A 20438-nucleotide genomic window follows, 5' to 3' on the forward strand; every position below is an offset into this window, starting at 1 on the left:
TTTTAAAAGAGCACATTTTGGATGACAACTTTAATTTAAACACATTCCTGTTATGAGTCAACTGACTCTTTACAGATTACCCATCCGGCCATGTAGATGTAGAACTGAAGACAGTATTTCTCCACTTTTTTACATGACTTTAAATAGTTTTCTAATGTGTATAACAGTAAACTGTGGTTGCAAATCAGAGATATTTATTCAAAAGTTTGAAAATCCTGTACTATTCCTTATACATGTTAAAGAAAATTGAGAATGGAAATGGGGAATGTGTCAAAGAGACAACAACCGGACCATAGAGTAGAAGGTCACCAAAAGGTCTTACATGCAGCGAGAAATTCCTGCATCCGGAGGTGTCCTGCAGCTGGCCCCTTAACAAATATATATACTAGTTCAGTGATAATGAACGCCATACTAGATCACACTAAACTCCAAATTGTACACAAGAAACTAAAAGTTAAAATAATACAAGATTAACAAAGGCCAGAGGCTCCTGACTTGGGACAGGCGCAAAACATGACATGCATGATGCAAGCTTATTTTACACTTGTTTATGCCCTCGTGGTATGAAGTATATATGGTTAAGTACAATAGTTACACAAGTATTAGCCTTTCAAAAAAGGGCTAGCCGTCTCTTAGCTGATGAAAATGGATAGTTTTCTCGCTTTATAGATTAGTTCATTTAGAATAGCCACGTGCATCAATCAACACATTTTACCACACATGTTATGAAGTAGTATATATTGCTTCACGTTGTTGTTTACTCCAGAAGAATCGACTATATATAGATAAAAGTTACCTGTGTAACAATATCATGAATATGCATGATTAATGACCATGCAAATCTAATTGCTAAAATAGAGAGGACAAATCCAATACTCTATGGGACTGATGGACATTTACTAGGTTTGGATTGTCCTAACCAATCAATAAACTTTGATTATTCACGTCTTGTAATATCTTCCAATCAGGTAGTAAGAAGCATTCATGCACTGACTGTCCATTGTTCAATTCTTAATATCGTCTCCGAGGAGATGATAGGATATTTTCATTTGACCAAATAGGTCAGAATTCCAAACTTTTCCATCCAGGTAAAACATTTATCATTGCAGACGACTCAAATTTTTCCATTGCAGTTACCACCCCTAAAGTTAAGAATCAACTAAGCTCGATGAAATATTTATACTCCATCATTAAATCTCCAACAGGGAATTTTTATCAAATAGTGTTACTCTCCACTTCAGTGTATGTATCATATGATTAATGATATGATTTTTGTAATTTTTCTGAATATCAATTCAACTGTTAACTCCGACCCTGGGTTCAACTGAGGTTAAACCGATTCACTCAAATGTAATTCTTAGAGAAAGATACTGGCAACGTCTTTTACAGTTAAATAAACATTTTTTATCATTAATGTATTGTCATATGCTTCTGCATATTTACTTTTATTTATGCTGAACATTGGTTAAATTTAATTCTATACAAATTTTGGAATATTATATTGCTATACAATAATATGTTTTCCTATGTACCATATTGATATTTGTCTGCCATAATTACTGCAATACTGGACATCACAAAGGTTCCAATAAGATTTTGACATAACAATACAAATTATCTGATGCCATAGGTTTGTTTTGGATTCAGTGTCGAGTTAATGAATATCACTTAGAGTGGTCTGAAAAAGGAACAAATTCAAAACCAATCTTAATATAGTTAACATAAATAATTTATTTAACTGTTTAACTTCACAACATCAACCTAAATTATATTTGGTCTATCCTGTTAAACACATGACATTTCCGCAGGAAAAGCAATAAGGAAATTTGGGTTATTGTAGAAATTGATAATGCAAATAGAAAGGTCACACCGATCCAAGAGTGAAGCATAATCATATATGATGTGCAATGCAATTTATGTGAAACTTTTCATTCGGATGTCAAATATTTGGAAATTTATCAGATTCAAATTAGTTATTGTGAATCAAATTCAAATTACAGCAATATATTGATTGTAGACCCCATAAAGATGTGCAATGTTTATTATGCTGCTAACTTAAACAACCTACTGCAACTGATTTATCATAGAACTGTTGAGCAGAAATATATATATATTTGATCTTATTTCAGTCTTTATCGATTGTACCACTATCATGACTATCAATCTTGTGAAAATAATCACAATGTCTTTTTTTAAAAAGATCTTATCAATATAAATTATATCGCATTGTGAACAGGTTACATAAATGTACATATAAAAAAGGAGACACAATATGATTACCAATGAGACAACTCTCCACAAGAGACCAAATGACAGAGAAACTAACAACCAAAGGTCACTGTACAGCCTTGAACTATGAGCAAAGCCAATATCTCACACATAGTAAGCTATAAATGTTTGTTTACAGTCGATTATGCAGTATGCCTCTCTGGGGTTTTCTCATTGTAGGAGGTTGTATGGTTGTCTATAATTGCTTACATCTACTTTATTTGAACTTTGGTGAATAGCTGTTACTTACATTCCAAATTGTCAGATATTACATGTACAGCAAACAGTCCAATGCAAAACTGAATGTACAAGTAACAGTACAACCAAAGGTCACTGTACAGTCTTCAACTATGAGCAAAGCCAATATCTCACACATAGTAAGCTATAAATGTTTGTTTAGTCGATTATGCAGTATGCCTCTCTGGGGTTTTCTCATTGTAGGAGGTTGTATGGTTGTCTATAATTGCTTACATCTACTTTATTTGAACTTTGGCGAATAGCTGTTACTTACATTTCACATTGTCATATATTACATGTATAACAATCAGTCCAATGCAAAACTGAATGTAACAACCAAAGGTCACTGTACAGCCTTCAACTATAGCAAAGCCAATATTTCACACATAGTAAGCTATAAAATTAATGTTCATTTACAGTCGATTATGCAGTATGCCGCTTTCTGATGTTCTCATTGTATGAGGCTGTATGGTTGTCTTTACATCCACTATATTTGAACTTTGGCTAATAACTGTTACTTACATTCCACATTGTCAGATATTACATGTACAGCAATCAGTCCAATGCAAAAACTGAATGTAATTGAAAGACATCTGGAGGTCAGTATAAGTCTCAAATAATAGAAAAATATGAAATTTATATAGAGTAAGTTATTCAAAAAATAATTATTAGTAAAGACGGGATCTTGGATGTCAATATGAGTCTTAAATAGTCTTATATATATACTAGAACACACCCGTGATATCACGGGCCCGTGACTGAATTAAAGTATATTACTGTGCGCAAGCCTTATTTTAGTATAAGTATTGTCATCTGATAAAGTCATGCCGATTATAAGATACACAGTTTTTCTCTGCTTTCAAATCTTTCTGTTTGAACCCGTCGAACTGGAACTTATCAATTATTGGTGATATTTAAAATTATTTGGAAAACAAAAGGTCCTGGAATGGATTATTTTTTATTCAACAGCATTGTCCTATATTAGTTATAAATAAAGTTGAATTCTTTGATTCGCTATTTACGTCATGCCCACTAACAAATTAAAACTGTCCTTATACGCCTTATTTTTAATCCAGATTTTTAGTATTCGATTATGACCCGTGTATATAGCATACTTATATTAATCTTGAATACACCGTTTGGTGGTGCGCCTGTCAGATGCGGAACGTACAGATAAGGTAATAGGTAACAGGTGAATATACTATTGGTATCGGTATCGGACTCGATCCGGAACTTCTTAATTATTGGCAATATTAATTACGTGGAAAACAAAAGGGCCTGGCGTAGTGTAATTTTTAATCTACACCTTTGTACTATATAAGTTATATATAAAGTTGAATTCTGTGATTCGTCGTTTTAACGTGATGACGGCTGACAAATTGGACCTCGTAATTTTAGTATTATAGATGAATATGTATAAAAGTTCCATTTTTTTACATCTTGTTATCAATTTGATTTTGCAATTGCCAATGGCAGTCAGCAGGGTTAAAGAACATTAGTTGTTCAACCTGTTAGTGAAATGCATTTTGTTTAAATATTTATATACACAATACGAACATCCTTCAACAATCAGTTTCAGTGATCAAGGATAAAGTTTATAACTAGAGTTATTAATTGAAATGAGGTCGTTGCGCAATGAACGTGATCAAGATTTATTCAGATGACTTTGAGTCTTGAAGTGATTATTTTATGACAAAAATGGAATTAAATACACAACCTAATACACATTAAAAAAAAGATGTGGTATGATTGCCAATGAGACAAATGTCCACAAGAGACCAAATTAAAATGACACACATTAAAACAACTATAGGTCAACGTACGCCCTTCAACAATGAGCAAAGGCCATGCCACATAGTCAGCTATAAAAGACCCTGATATGACAATGTAAAATAATTCAAACAAGAAAACTAACGGCCTTATTTATATAAAAAAAATGAACTAAAAAAAATTGTAATACATCAACTAACGACAACCACTGAATTAAAGACTCCTGACTTGGGACAGTTTCTTACAGATAAATTCAAACAATGGTATATTCAATCAAATTCCTTTCCATTACAGTACCTTTAATATCAATGTAAAAGTGCCCTAAAAGTGAATTGTAGTCCTCAGCATAGCTAGGGTGCCCTTACAGGTTGCATTTCTGTAAATATTGACAATGCAATTTCCCATATAACTCCTTTTACGGCTAAAATTGTACCACTTTTACTATGAAGTTTTGAAAAAAATCTTACCCTAGAATTGAAAGTTCATATGCACCACAATTTTTTTCAAAGGTCAAAATATAGGGCTGTGCGGCATATTTTCAACGTTTATATGCCCTGAACGTCTTAGAGTTTAAACTAACACTAATTTTCTTAACTACCCTTACCTCCAATGAAAGGTTACCACAGATTTCAATGTAAGCAATATGCACGTGTTTATTTACTAGTAACATTCCCAAGTTCTGTCTCTGCGATATGGAACATAGAAAGCGTAACTGGGAACCAGTATGTAAACAAAATTAATTTTCTATGAATATTCAATTACTCCCCAAAAGAGGCGTGTTTTGAGCAACAGCTGTATTTACAAAGTGCAACCTACAGTCTGTATTCAATCGCACTAAGTGTGCCCCCTGAGAATAAAATCACTGTGCCCTTTTCATAAGCTGCGGGAAACAATCATATCACAACAAAAGTAGCTCACTGTACAGGTATCACATGCATTTGTATCTGTATAACAAAATTATCTTGAAACAAGAATATTTTTGCAGTACCTTCCCTGACCTTTTCATTTTGAATACTAGATCTTTTAAGATAATTACAACACTTAAAGAATATGTTCATATCCACAAGAAATCTCATCAGTTGAATTTGCAGCAATTACAAGTATCTGAAGCATGCTCACATAGGATCTTTTGTTCATATCATTTGCATATTGGTAAAAAAAATATTTTGACCATGGCTTTAGAGAAGACATTTTTTAAGAACTTATAAAAAATTACACAGAAGTTTACTTTCTAGCTCATCTACATCCAAGCATAATGTAAGGAATTGTCATTACTTAAAACCAATTAATATTTTATAATTTGAGAAACAGTTTCGACATTTAAATGAACCATTTTAGTAATGGTACTTTGAATTCGAAGATCAACCACAAAGACACATAATTAAGTAGTCCATGCATGCATGTTCTCTGGATACCATATTCCATATAAAAAATGCAGAATGACACATATTGGGTTCCTCTTCCAGCTACAAATGTATCCAAAAGAAAAGACAAAATGAAAGATGTGGAAAATATTTTATCATGATATTATGGATATCAATATAATTAGGTTCTCCTCAATGACAGTCTTGAACATTAAAACTGAATATTAAATTAAATAACACTTCTAATGTTTACTGTTTGGTTCAGGATGTCTGTCATTGTGCAACACATCTAATGTAGAAACCTGTGGAAAATACCTCTCTTTGTCCGAAAAAAACTTTCAAACATTCAGACATACATGTACTATCCACACTGATCTGAGTCCACACTTGTTTCGTATAAGATAAAATTTTACAAATGAAATACTTGCCCACCCCATTATTTTGTTTAATCTGGATGAAAATCTATTAATTAATTTTAATTGGCCATATCAGTGAAGATGGTGTTAAGCTTCTAATGAGGTTTGGGACTTCAACAATCTCTCCTAGAGAAAGTTTTATGGTCTTTGTACGGTAAGGCAAATCCTTTATACTGTTTAGATGACAGTATGTAATCAATAAATGTTCCAGTTTTGGATTTTCTACCTTGTTCCTAGATTTTTTCTCCTGTACAACTGCCTTACCACATCCAACACTAGATATCAACGTACATCTGTCTAATTTAAATTCTAAATTTTAAAATTTTCAAGATTATCTGATGAAATTCATTTGGATTCTTTCATCTGAAGATTTGTTTGTTACTTCAAACTTATCTTATCTATTGCATTCCCTTTTTGAAGAACAAAAGAAATTCATAGAATATATCATTGTTGTATGAAAAAAAAATAGAAAAAGAAAAATATATATAGATATATAGGTTATAAAATCTATCAGGAGTTGTCTTCCATAGACCTAGAACTATAAAGATTATGTAAATTATGTGAAATTATCTTATCTTATCTTATTCAACATCATTTGTATTGTGCTTGGCCTTATTGAACTTTCAGGCTGACACCATCATCCAACATCATTTGTATGGTGCTTGGCCTTCCTCAACTTCCAGGCTGACACATTAGGTAATAACTGAAAAGTAATAAAGTAAAATATTTTTATCATTTTGTCCACAAGGAAATTTATGTTTTAATATTTATAACTAAGTCTAGAAAGTAAATTATTTCCTGTCAATAATATAATAGCTGAATTACGATCTGATAACAACAAAAAAGATCTATTCTTTGATTATTATTAAACCCATTAAAATGAATTATTTTTGGAAATTAAATAAACTGTTAAAAGTTTTTATAGAAACCAAAAAGACTATTGGAGCACTGAATCATTACCTCTAAATATTTGAGAAAATAAAAAGCGTTTTATGGCATACACATAAATGTAGTAATAGATGTCTATACTTAGACTAATTAACATATGATTTTACTCTATTTCATTCACGTAAAATCCATATTTTTCAAATTGGCGCTTAGTTGGCTGATATGAAGAGTTTATCACATGCTTTGTCTTATATCACATGCCTAAAAATTCCGCAAAGTTATTGCATGGTATTCTGGTGATGCTCTGCAAATTCCGGAAAATACACCTCAATGGTACATTTTCAGTAAAAAACATCACAAAATAGGGTAAAAAATAGTTATTTGGATACTGGAAAGTATAAATTGTGTAAATTGAAAAAAAACACAAAAAAAAAAAAACTTGTGATAAAATAAATGCATTTTTAAAAATTTCAAACATAATGTAGAATGTTGACTTTTTCAGATGTGTTCATTATGTATATTGTTTAATTATTTTTGGTATCTTCCATAACAAAATATTTCCTACTGCAGTTTTTCTTTTCTGTTGATGCATATGATAGAATATGATTCAAGATTTCATATCAAATGTACTACATTTCAGGTGAACTTTTCACTCTTTGAACTCCTTTAGTATTTTAAAAGAACCATGTAAAAGGACCAATATGCTAATCTGTTATTTTTCTCCATTATTGAGTACATGTGATAAAAAGATCATTACATGTCATTTCATTTCACATGTATTAATGATCAGCCCTCAAGCCATGTGGCTCTTGGGCTGATATTGAACCTAGGGCTGATAATAATACATGCGATATGAAAAATGCCATGAAATATTTTGATAACATTTCACAGAAAGCTGCTACATGTAGTATCAATTTTTTTTTTCTATAATAAAAATATCTTACTTCCTTAATCTCTCCAAAAGTCCTTGCAAATAATAGACAGTGTTTGCCTCTATAAAGTCCAAGACTTGTAAATATACTCCCTTAAGGATAAAGCTAGTTTGATCTAATGTTGTAATCTGTAATATTTACATTAGAAAAAATTTAGACATGTGAGTTAATATAATATACATGTACATTCATCTATGTTGAGATTCCCCATAAAGAACCAACACTGACTGAGACTGAGCCTAGGTCAATAAAGGCAATATCAACACTAAATCTATGACACATGATCAAAACTCAATAATTATTTATTACAGATGCATTTAGATATATAATAAAGAGTTCTATAGACAAACAATATATTAATTGTACACATATATACTTATCATCAGAGTAATGTGGTCATAAACAAGGGTCCAGAAACAGTCATATATGCCAGTCATGACTGATATGGAAACTCAAAAGTCCTAAATAAATTGTTGGGATTTCTGTCTCCTTTTTTTTTTTTTACAGAAATGATATCGGTCATTTTGTTGAGATCGGTTTTCTCGGCGTTTTACGTTTCAGCAAATTGGCATTACTTTTCCGCATAAAAAGGTGACGTTTCCGGGAAAAAAGTTTACGTTTCCGCAAATAAATATCTTACTTTTCCGGAAAAAAAGTAACTATTCCGGAAAAAATAAATCATTACTTTTCCCCAAATTATTAAGGAATACCTAATGATTGAAAGCAAAGCTATGATAAAAAATAAATATGTATTAAGTTAAAGGTCATCATAACATCTAAGTAAAATACATCATTAAAATATATGAAAACGTATGTTCAAAAATATCTTGATATGAGTTCATAAGTCAGTTCTGGCAGAATATTTGTAGCCAACACGTGATGTCGTACAAAGTCCATAGTAGCACATTCACCTTTTAAATTTGGTATTTTGTTCAGGAAGGAAGTCCATCTTCTCCTTTTCATATTTCCGAACCAGTGCTTTTACAGTTAGAGTCCTTATCTTTATGTTAGATGTTGTCTTCAGTTTCAATAACACACATATTTAATTATTTTTCAGCTAGGACAATGTCAATTTTGATTTAAAATTAAATTAAAACTTGATTTAATTTACGTTGAAAAAGTATTTTTTCACTAGGCCAGGATTTTTGAATTTGTTGGTTTACTGATCTGCCAACCAATTACACAATAAGTTCGTTTTCCATTATTTGTCACCAGTCTGTAAGATGCATGTTCTCATAGAAATAGACTTGCCCAAATGTGGACAGGTGGAAGTTAAAGACATCAAGTTAAAGTACTGAATTTTAACAAATCATTTGAAATTTTCTTGTTTCATAGATAATAAAAAAATATCATCCATTTGGATAAAAAACGAGAATGCATGACAACAGATAATTTAACCTGATATTCTCGTTTTTCCAGTGGATGAGTCTATTATGTTTTTGACACGTGTGTTGAAACTTATTTTCGTACGAGGTTTTTACATTTTTTTTCTTTATCAGTTTTCATGCTTATTATTATTCATCAAGTTTTGATTAAGAGATACTGATGTGAATCTGTTTTTCTTGTTTGAGAAATGACGATTTAATTTCGTCTTTGTCCGTGTACCCCCTTTTTTTTACAGGAAATTATTAGACAATGTCATGCGATGTTTACAGCTGAGCAATAATATTTTATCGAACTAAAATTTAAGAATGATGACAAAATAGTATGACAAACATTTTATTAGAAAGGTGAAATATATTTTTATTTTGCATATATATCAGTTTTCTGTCTTGAAAGATCTTTTTTTTTCTTTTTTTTCCCGACCGACCGACCTTACTTTTTCATGGAGAAAATCAGTAAACCAACAAATTAAAAAACCATGGCCCTACTAACACACATGTTTATTAAACTATGTTATACGCATGCTTGAAATTCTCTTCCGCTGATTAGACACAAAATTGTAAATTTAAAATGATTTCATGCAAAATGAAGCAAGTGCAACTATTTTCATTAATATTTTTAGACTATTTAAGGCAATATATAAAAATGCCGATGATTTCATGTGAATTTGATAAACAAAACTAATCCTGGAAATGAGTCCGGAATTGTTCATTATAGTATTGTCGCATTACATCCGGTTTGAATTTCGACTTCAGAATCGAAAGAAACTTAAGCGATGACTGAGAAAATTATTGTTTTGAGTAATTAAAATCATTTCAATTTTAAACAGTTACCTTCCCTTAATTGATCTTCATCAATTTTAGGAAAATGGAAGGATAAATCAAGAAGTAAATGCGATATACATTGTAACAGTGAAACGAGTTAGTTGATGCTACGAATATGAGCATACTGATGCAGTAATGAGATTTTGACAATCTTTTATTGAAAAGGGGCACCAACTTTTAAGTTATATGAAAATGACCGAAATTAGGTGAACAAATTTCCGTATCCTTGGTCATACATCAAGTACAGTTCATTTATAAATATAAAAAAAAACATGTGGTATAATTGCCAATTAAAAAACTATCCACCAAATTTCAAATTTAGTAGATGTAAGCAATTATAGGTAACTTTTAGGAGGCTAATTTCCATTGGATTTGTTCTATATTCAGGAACAAATGTTTTAACTATAGATTTTAGTTTATCTTGTAAAACTGCCATATTTGCAATTTAAATTCTTACCTTTTTATTAAAAAGAGGTTTTTTTGCCTGTAAAACCATGGTTTCCAATTCTTTCCTTCACCTGGGCATATTGTTCTGTAAATATCAGTATAAAGGCACTCCAATGCTTTGGATACACTTTTTTTTCTTGCTTTCTCAAAGGAAGTACTAAATGGTGTTGTCTTTTCTTTTATTGGAGAAACATTTGTTATTTCAATATAAGCATTAAGCTTCTCAAGTTTCCCAATTCCACACACAGATGCCTCAGAGTCTTGGCTGTATATTGGCTGGTTTTCACTATCTGACAACATCAGAAAAACAATTTACCTGTAAAAGTGAAAGAAAACTTGACAACTTGTCTATATGAAAGAAATGGATGTCTTAATCAATTATGTTAAATTAAAAGAAGCTCACTAATATTTAAGTTAGGTCACTATTTACCTTTATATTGGTTTTCTGTGTCTTTAAGACTTTTTGTCAAATATCCTAACAAATAAATAGAAACTTATTGCATTGTGGGCACATACAGTTACTTAGGTCAGTGCTATTTTTTTATAGGTGAAAAAGATCAATCTATATATATAAGAGTTGATATTTCTACATAAATTCATTGCAGTATGGTCTTGCTCATTGTTGAAGGCCATACAGTGACCTATAGTTGTTAATTTTGGTCTCTTGTTGAGTGTTGGTGGAGAGTTGCCTCATTGACAATCATACCACATCATCTTTTAAAAATGTACATGAATATACATGTACATAAGTCCCAATTGCAAGCATTATTTACTGTTCAGGCTGTGATTCAATTGCTTATTTGAAGCTAAATTTATATTGACCTCAACAATAGTGTGTCGTTCTCCTTTTTCCTCAGCTATGCATGATGCGGCACACTCCTACAAAAATAAACTAGAGGCTCTAAAGAGCCTGTGTCGCTCACCTTGGTCTATGTTAATATTAAACATTGTACACAGATGGATTCATGACAAAATTGTGTTTTGGTGATGGTGATGTGTTTGTAGATCTTACTTTACTAAACATTTTTGCTGCTTACAATTATCTCTATCTATAACAGTAGTTTCTGTGGAAAATGTTAGTGAAAATCTACAAATTTTGTGAAAATTATTAAAAATTGACTTTGAAGGGCAATAACTCCTGAGGGGGGTCAATTGACTATTTTGGTCATGTTGACTTATTTTTAGTTCTTACTTTGCTGTACATTATTGCTGTTTACAGTTTATCCCTATCTATAATAATATTCAAGATAAAAACAAAAAAAACAGCAAAATTTCCTCAAAATTACCATTTAGGGGCAGCAACCTAACAACCGATGATCCAATTCATCTGAAAATTCCAGGGCAGATAGAGCTTGACCTGATCAACAATTTTACTTCGTGTCAGATTTACTCTTAATGCTTTGGTTTTTGAGTTATAAGCCAAAAACTGCATTTTACCCCTATGTTCTATTTTTAGACGTGGTGGCCATCTTGGTTCGTTGGCTGGGTCATCGGACACAATTTTTAAACTAGATACCCCAATGATGATTGTGGCCAAGTTTCAATTAATTTGGCTGCGTAGTTTCAGAGGAGAAGATTTTTCTAAAAGATTACTAAGATTTACGAAAAATGGTTAAAAATTGACTATAAAGGGCAATAACTCCTAAAGTGGTCAACTGACCATTTTGGTCACGTTGACTTATTTGTAGCTCTTACTTTGCTGAACATTATTGCTGTTTACAGTTTATCTCTGTCTGAAATAATATTCAAGATTATAACCAAAAACAACAAAATTTCCTTAAAATTACCAATTCAGGGGCAGCAACCTAACAACGGAATGTCAGATTCATCTGAAAATTTCAGGGCAGATAGATCTTAACCTGTTTAACAATTTTATCCCATGTCAGATTTGCTCTAAATGCTTTGGTTTTTTAGTATAATAATATTCAAGATAAAAACAAAAAAAACAGCAAAATTTCCTCAAAATTACCAATTCAGGGGCAGCAACCTAACAACCGATGATCCAATTCATCTGAAAATTCCAGGGCAGATAGAGCTTGACCTGATCAACAATTTTACTTCGTGTCAGATTTACTCTTAATGCTTTGGTTTTTGGGTTATAAGCCAAAAACTGCATTTTACCCCTATGTTCTATTTTTAGACGTGGCGGGCATCTTGGTTGGTTGGCCGGGTCATCGGACACAATTTTTAAACTAGATACCCCAATGATGATTGTGGCCAAGTTTCAATTAATTTGGCCGCGTAGTTTCAGAGGAGAAGATTTTTCTAAAAGATTACTAAGATTTACGAAAAATGGTTAAAAATTGACTATAAAGGGCAATAACTCCTAAAGTGGTCAACTGACCATTTTGGTCACGTTGACTTATTTGTAGATCTTACTTTGCTGAACATTATTGCTGTTTACAGTTTATCTCTGTCTGAAATAATATTCAAGATAATAACCAAAAACAACAAAATTTCCTTAAAATTACCAATTCAGGGGCAGCAACCTAACAACGGAATGTCAGATTCATCTGAAAATTTCAGGGCAGATAGATCTTAACCTGTTAAACAATTTTACCCCATGTCAGATTTGCTCTAAATGCTTTGGTTTTTGAGTTATAAGCCAAAAACTGCATTTTACCCCTATGTTCTATTTTTAGCCATGGCGGCCATCTTGGTTGGTTGGCGGGGTCACCGGACACAATTTTTAAACTAGATACCCCAATGATGATTATGGCCAAGTTTGGTTAAATTTGGCCCAGTAGTTTCAGAGGAGAAGATTTTTGTAAAAGTTAACGCCGGACGCAGGACGACGACGACGACGGACGACGACGACGGACAACGGACGCCAAGTGATGAGAAAAGCTCACTTGGCCCTTCGGGCCAGGTGAGCTAATAAAAAAATATTTAGAAAAAATGGCCCAAATACAGCTATGTACTAGTATCCAACAACAATGTGTCCATAGTACACAGATGCCCCACTATCATTTTACATGTTCAGTGGACCATGAAATTGGGGACAATACTTTAATTTGCCAAATTTAATTAGAAAGATCATATCATAACATGTGTACTAAGTTTCAAGTTGATTGGACTTCAACTTCATCAAAAACTACATTGACCAAAAACTTTAACCTGAAGTGGGACGAACAGATGCATGGAGGAACAAACGGACGAATGAACGAACAGAGGCACAGACCAGAAAACATAATGCTCCTCTAGATCTACTATCGTAGGTGGGGCATAAAAATAAATGAACAGTTTTTTATTTCACATTTGTTTATGATTGTATAAGTTTTATTATCCCCAGTATTCATGCAATAATAAAATTGAGAATGGAAATGGGGAATGTGTCAAAGAGACAACAACCCGACCAAATAAAAAAAAAACAACAGCAGAAGGTCACCAACAGGTCTTCAATGTAGAGAGAATAACCCTATATTATCATATACTTAGAGAAAATAATGTATATTTTTACAGTATGATAAAAGCATTAAACTATCATGATTTCCATATTTTTTTCCAAAATGGTGTTTAGCAGGCTGATATGAAAAATTTATCATATGCTTCGATCGTTATCACATGCCTTTCCGTAACGTTATCACATGGCATTCACTTCAAGTGACGCTCTGCAAATTCTCAATACACCTCAATGCTATGTTTTCAGTGAAAAACATTACAAAGTAGTGTACAAAACAATTATTTGGATACTGGAAAGTATATTGTGTAAATTGTATTAAAACAAAAAAAACAAATTAAATAAATGCATTTTTAAGTTTCAAACATAATTTAAAAAGTTACTTGGAAAAGGTTGACTTCTCCAAACAGTGTTCATTATGTATATTTCTGTTGATTTGTCAATATCAAAATATTTTTCTTCTCTGTTGAGGCATATGATAGAAAGATTTCATATCGAATGTACCAAATTTGGTGTACGATGTCCGTGAACTTTTCACTCTTTGAACTTCTATTTGGGAACCACGTAAAAGGATCAATATATGAATCTGCTATTTTTCTCCATTGTTGAAGCATACATGTATGAGTAAGGGACAACATCAAAAGTTCAATGAAGGATAAAAAACCTAATTCAAATAGTTTTTTCACTGACCCCCCTATTCACTTAATTTGGGAAAAATTTATTGACCCATATGGATATATGTAAAATTCAATGTCAGATAACCAAAACTTTTTCTTTGAGAGTGTCAGTCAACTGTTTTTCTGGCTGTTGTATTGTTTTAACAGTTTAAGAGATTTAAAACATGTATCACATATATACACATAAGTGCATGTCTCAATTTTCTCCAACATACTTTCTCAACAGATTTTCCTCCAACTGGTAACAATTTGCTATAGTTTCAATTAGATCAACAACAAAAAGACAATTCTACCTACCTACCTGGATTCTACCTGGATTATTGCGGCGATCATTAAGTTGAAAACTTCTTTTGCCGCCTCATAATTTACTTGATATTAAATTACTTATTTTAACTGTGAGCTGTGCGCATAAATAGAACGAATAATTTTTCTGTACTTCTATACATGTTGTACGATGGTTTCCACAATATTTTAAATACTTGTCGCATACATTTATCTACTGCTGCATTTATATTAAAATGTTATGTAGGATTTAACTTCTTCCCATTCCAATGTTCATCATTAATATGATTTTTTTAAATATTGACAGATTCTGCACAAACTTTTACTGTTGAAAGCTGTATAATATTAAGACTATTCCATTATGTAGGATTAAACTTCTTCCCATTCCAAAATGTTCATCATTAATATGATTTTTTTAAAATATTGACAGATTCTGCACAAACTTTTACTGTTGAAATCTATATAATATTAAGACTATTCCATTATATAGGATTAAACTTCTTCCTATTCCAATGTTCATCATTAATATGATTTTTAAAAATATTGACAGATTCTGCACAAACTGTTACGGTTGAAAGACTATTCCATTGATCAATGATCCTTTGTGAAAATGAATGGAGACGCTGAGTTGAATTACACCTCTTTTTACTTAATTTCCAAGGATGTCCTCTAGTAGAATTTGTAGATAACTCAAACATATTTTGCCATTTAATAGCTATCCCATGTAAAGCTTTATAAACTTGTATCATATCATAACGATCTCTTCTGTATTCAAGTGTTGGAAGGCCCAAGGCTCTCAATCTTTCAACATAACATAACATTTTTATACTAGGCACTAATTTGGTAGCTCGACGCTGGATCTTTTCAATTCTCCTTATATCTTTCTTCAAATATGGTGACCACACTGTAGTGGAGTATTCCAACAAAGGACGTATAATTGACTTGTATAAAATAATAAACATATCTTTTTCCAAATAGTCGAAGGAAATACGGATTAATGCCAAGACTCTCTGGGCTTTATTCACACAGTTAGTAATATGTTTATCAAACTTTAGGTTAGGCTCAAAAGTTATTCCTAAGTCCTTTTCTTCAGTAACAGGATTAACCTGGACAACCTGGACAACATCACTATGTTTCATATAAGTTTACGCCTTCGCTCCGTTTTTGTTGACAATGCAAACACGTGTTGTCAAATTCCATTGTTATTAAGGTGTTTACTTTTAATCATGCTCCGCCTTCTTTTCCAGCTATTTGAAAACAGGTAAGGTGGTACTTATATCATCTGTTTATGCTCCGCCTTTTTTTCCCGCCTAATCTGTTATTGTAAACAATTGCCCATAATTCACCGCGTCAATCAATTTCCGCTTTGGCGCGTTCAAACTCAACTTCCGAAGCAAGGTTGCCGGCTCTCCGGACATTCCCGAAGTCCTGCGTTTAACATTGATGAGGGGGGGGGGGGGGGGGGGGGGGGGGCAAGGGGTTTAGCTGTTATGCTGTTATTTTAATTCTTTGTTTTCTGTTATTCTGAAAATATATTTGCTGTTAGCTGTTATTGTCTTATTCTTTGTTAGCTGTTATTGGGCTTTTAGTTTTTTTGTTATCTGTTATTGTGATAATGTATTTGCTGTTAACTGTTATTGAAAATTGGAATGTTAGCATTTTTTTGACAGCCAAATTTTCGGTAGAAATTGAAAATCATTCATTGGACATAAGAGTCTACTACTACTAATATGTTTGTCCCGTATTCGGAGAAGGATTCCATTAACAGTTACCTATCACAGATCGAAGTGAGGTCCAGGACAATTCCAGTATATCTTATGATTATCCTTTGTAATACATTCCATTTTTTTAGACCATTTATTTAGAAGTATCTTATTTTTTGTACGAGGATAATGTTCCTTGTTTCCCGTACGAACATATTAAATTATATTAATAATAAAAAAAAAAACATATTAAATTACGGAACAATTTTTAATATGACAAAAAGGAAAACATATGGCTAGGAATATCTGACAAAACCAGTTAACCTTTTATATTATATGGTTCATAGACTCAGCTCTTTTCAAAGCCGGCACAGCCAAATAAATGGTACAATGAAAGTTCCCACCATGTACGGGTTCCGAAGCTGCACATAACTCATTACAAACAAAGATTTATTTCGTCTTCAAGCCATTATCCCCTACTAAACTATGTATTCTACATACTTGTAGACTTGGTACAAAAAAAAGTGTTTAAATAAGATCTTTGAAAATAGTGGAATAAAGTACTTTTGGAGTGTCAAAATTGGTTCGAGGTACTTGATAAATTGCATGCTTGACATGCTTATAATTGGTGCTTTTGATTTTTTCTACCCTATATTTAACTTTGCCTCATAGTCTTATTCAGAAAAATTCACACACCTCATTAAATGGGCATTTGAAAAAGTCACAATGCGAATATACTAGCATATATTCAAACTCTTTTGTGTCATTTTTCAGTACCAAAAAACACAAGAACTATGTCAATTGGACCTACTTTGATACCATGGCTGCCCTTGAATTTTTACTAGATATCACGTTTGTCTCTTCGACATATTCCTCATTACCATTTTATTACACCTTTTTTAAATTACCAGCATGTGTGAGTTTCTATAACTGTACAAAAATAAATGCTGAAAAAGTATTATATAACAAATAAACAGCTACGCCATGAGCGCATGATACGCCCGTCGCCTTTTTAGAATATTCGATAACTTCTCAATGTCATATCAGATATTTATAAAAACTGAAAGGGAGCTTCAGTCAATATATATCATGTATATAAACAATACATCAAAGTATCATGAGAACTGCTGGAAAAAATTTGAGTTATTGTCCGAAAACTAAAAATACCATCTTTTAATGAATAAACCCCTTAACTGAATAACATGAAATCAAATTAATAAAAATCGAGAGAGCGCTTACAACAATAGACATAAATAATTCAGCAAAGTTTCATGAGAACTGCTGAAAACAATTTTGTGTTAATGTCCGAAAACTAGGAAAATCCGCCCTTTTTAATTAATAAAACCCCATTACTCAGAAACTTAAAATCCAAAATTTATAAAAAAAAAAAAAAAACGATAGGGAGCTCACGTCAATAGACATATCAATTTCCTGAAGTTTTATGTAAATTGCTTAAAGAGTGTTTGAGCTAATGTCCGACATGTTGACGCCGAAATGACTAGACTATATCAAATTCATATCTAGATACATAATTCTAAAAACCATGTTCATAGAAAATGAAATTCATTACAAAGGATCATACCCGTAATAAGAAATACTGGATTTGTCAAGGACCCGACTTATTTTAATATTTCATTTACTGTTATCTGTTTTTGTCCATTTTAATTCCTTGTTATCTGTTATAAGCCAAATCAATTTGCTGTTTTGCTGTTATTGGGACCCCCCTTGCCTCCTCCCCCCCTCCCCCCTCATTGATTGCTGAGTTTATGAGCTTCGGACCTTAACAACATTTACACACAAATTTAAGAAGCTTATTTCATTCAAGTGTGGACATCACAATGTAGCAACTAATTACCTAATAATTAATCCCTAGTATATAATAATTTTGTCATAATGAAATTCTCATCATTTTAAAATTCACAGAATTTTGAAATCGGGGTTTTTGCAATCGAGTCCTGATTTTTTTTTTGAAAAAAGTAAAACCATAAAAAAAAATAGTTCGACCTTTAGATTGATATAGCACTTCAATCTTTAAGGTCTTTCCTTTCTTAAATGGAAAGACCTTACTGTATTTCGTTTGTTTATTATTATTATTATTAGGTCTTTCCACTTTTCCGTGGAAAGACCTATTGGTTTTCTTTTGATTATTATTATTATTTTTTTTCTTCCGCCAACTTTTTGTTCCTTCGCAATTTTTTTGTTTCGCAAGATGTCGCTTAGATATATGGTATATAATATCGAGCAATTAATACGCTTTTGAAACTGACACCGTGTAACCAAAATCTTTTCAATGTAAGAGTTATCTTCCCGAACACTGTTTTTCTTGTGATCGCTTAATAGTCGCAACCGTATAAGAAACCCACAAATTTATTTTACCAAATTGTTCGTTATATCCTCAGGATGATTTGATTTATTTTGACCGAAGCTATCCGGAGACTCCATATGAGAGTTATTTCCCCTTTTATATTTGATATAAGTGATATGCATTTTTAACTGGAAAACCATAAGTGTTAGAGGCCTAGGGTCTTTTGTTTTGAGGTCCTTGGTCCAAAAAAAATGAAAATGAGGTCAAGGTCAAAGGTCAAGGTCATGATTAAAATTTTGATTTTGGCTTTTTATCTCTTATTTTCAGAGATCATATAAGATATTGACAACATATTTTCATAAAATTGTAGTTATGACATGTAGTAACACATAAATTTAAGTCAAAGGGTACGTAGACATTTGACACGAGTTTTCCCCCTTTTTATGTCTAATATCATATGTATGGTAATATAACTCATAAACAATATAAAGAAGAGGACTAAAATCTTTTGATTTGAGGTCCTTGGATGATGACCTTGCAATTGAGCTCAAGGTCATTGGCAAAATTAACGTTCAAGATTTTGACCTTTGCTTTTACCTCATATGTATACATGATAAAGACCTGGGACTTTTTGCAATAGGTTTCAAGCAATGTGACCTTGTAAAAGCCAACCGGAAGTGACCTTTTGTTTACCGGAAGTAGCTATTTTTTGTTCTAAATAAATGTAAAAGTATATAGAACCATATATTTTTGGAATCAGTGTCAATTAAACTATCAAACTTTACCGGAAATTACATCGTTTGAACCGGAAGTAAACAATTATCTCCCTTATCTATATCTTTTTCCATAGAAACCATACATTTTTGGAATCAAAGTTCAATAAGCTGACATTTGACGGTTCAATTGACATTTAATACCAAATTTTTAATATTTTCATTTAAAAAAAGATCCTTACTGGTGGAAAGACCATCAATGGTTCTCTGAACAATTTGTTTTTAATTATTATTATTATTCTTTTTCTTCCGCCGTTATCAAAGTCAATCGCCAAGAAAAGTACGCAAGATATCAAAATAATCTTTGGAACCAAGTATCAGGTTAATAAAAGCTATCTTGTATTAAGGGCACCGTAGTGTACTATTTACCTTATAGGAGTTATCTCCTCAATTACAAAAAAACACTGTTATCGCTATAACTCATGAACTATAAGACTTAGCGGCAAATGGTTTTTTTTTAAATGTTCCTTGCCAAATGATACAAGTTCAAACAATTTTATCCGAAGCGACCCAGTGACTTATTATAGGAGTTATTTCCCCTTGAATATTTAAATTTTCGATATGCATATAAATCTCATGAACCGTAAGTCGTAAAGACTGCGGGTCTTCAGATTTGAGTTCATTGGACCAAAACTTAAAAATATAGGTCAAGGTCAAAGGTCAAGGTCATATTTTAGATTTTCAAAAGTTTTTCATTTCCTTATAACTATTGAACAGTTATAGGTACAGAAAAATTTAAGCAGTGAAAAATGATTGGTACTTCAAGGGG

At 31.9% G+C, this 20438-nt stretch overlaps 1 long non-coding RNA gene across 1 annotated transcript; it reads right to left on the minus strand.

Annotated features, from left to right (window-relative positions):
- Positions 1-6657: 6657 nt before the first annotated feature.
- Positions 6658-16191, minus strand: LOC134713988 (uncharacterized). Its single transcript, XR_010106454.1, has 5 exons — positions 16107-16191; positions 11352-11408; positions 10540-10845; positions 7888-8003; positions 6658-6758 (listed from the first exon to the last, which is right to left on the minus strand). It is a non-coding gene; the product is annotated as an uncharacterized LOC134713988 (long non-coding RNA).
- Positions 16192-20438: the final 4247 nt, after the last annotated feature.

The sequence above is a fragment of the Mytilus trossulus genome, chromosome 4 (assembly GCF_036588685.1).
Source record: "Mytilus trossulus isolate FHL-02 chromosome 4, PNRI_Mtr1.1.1.hap1, whole genome shotgun sequence".
Lineage (NCBI taxonomy): Eukaryota > Metazoa > Mollusca > Bivalvia > Mytilida > Mytilidae > Mytilus > Mytilus trossulus.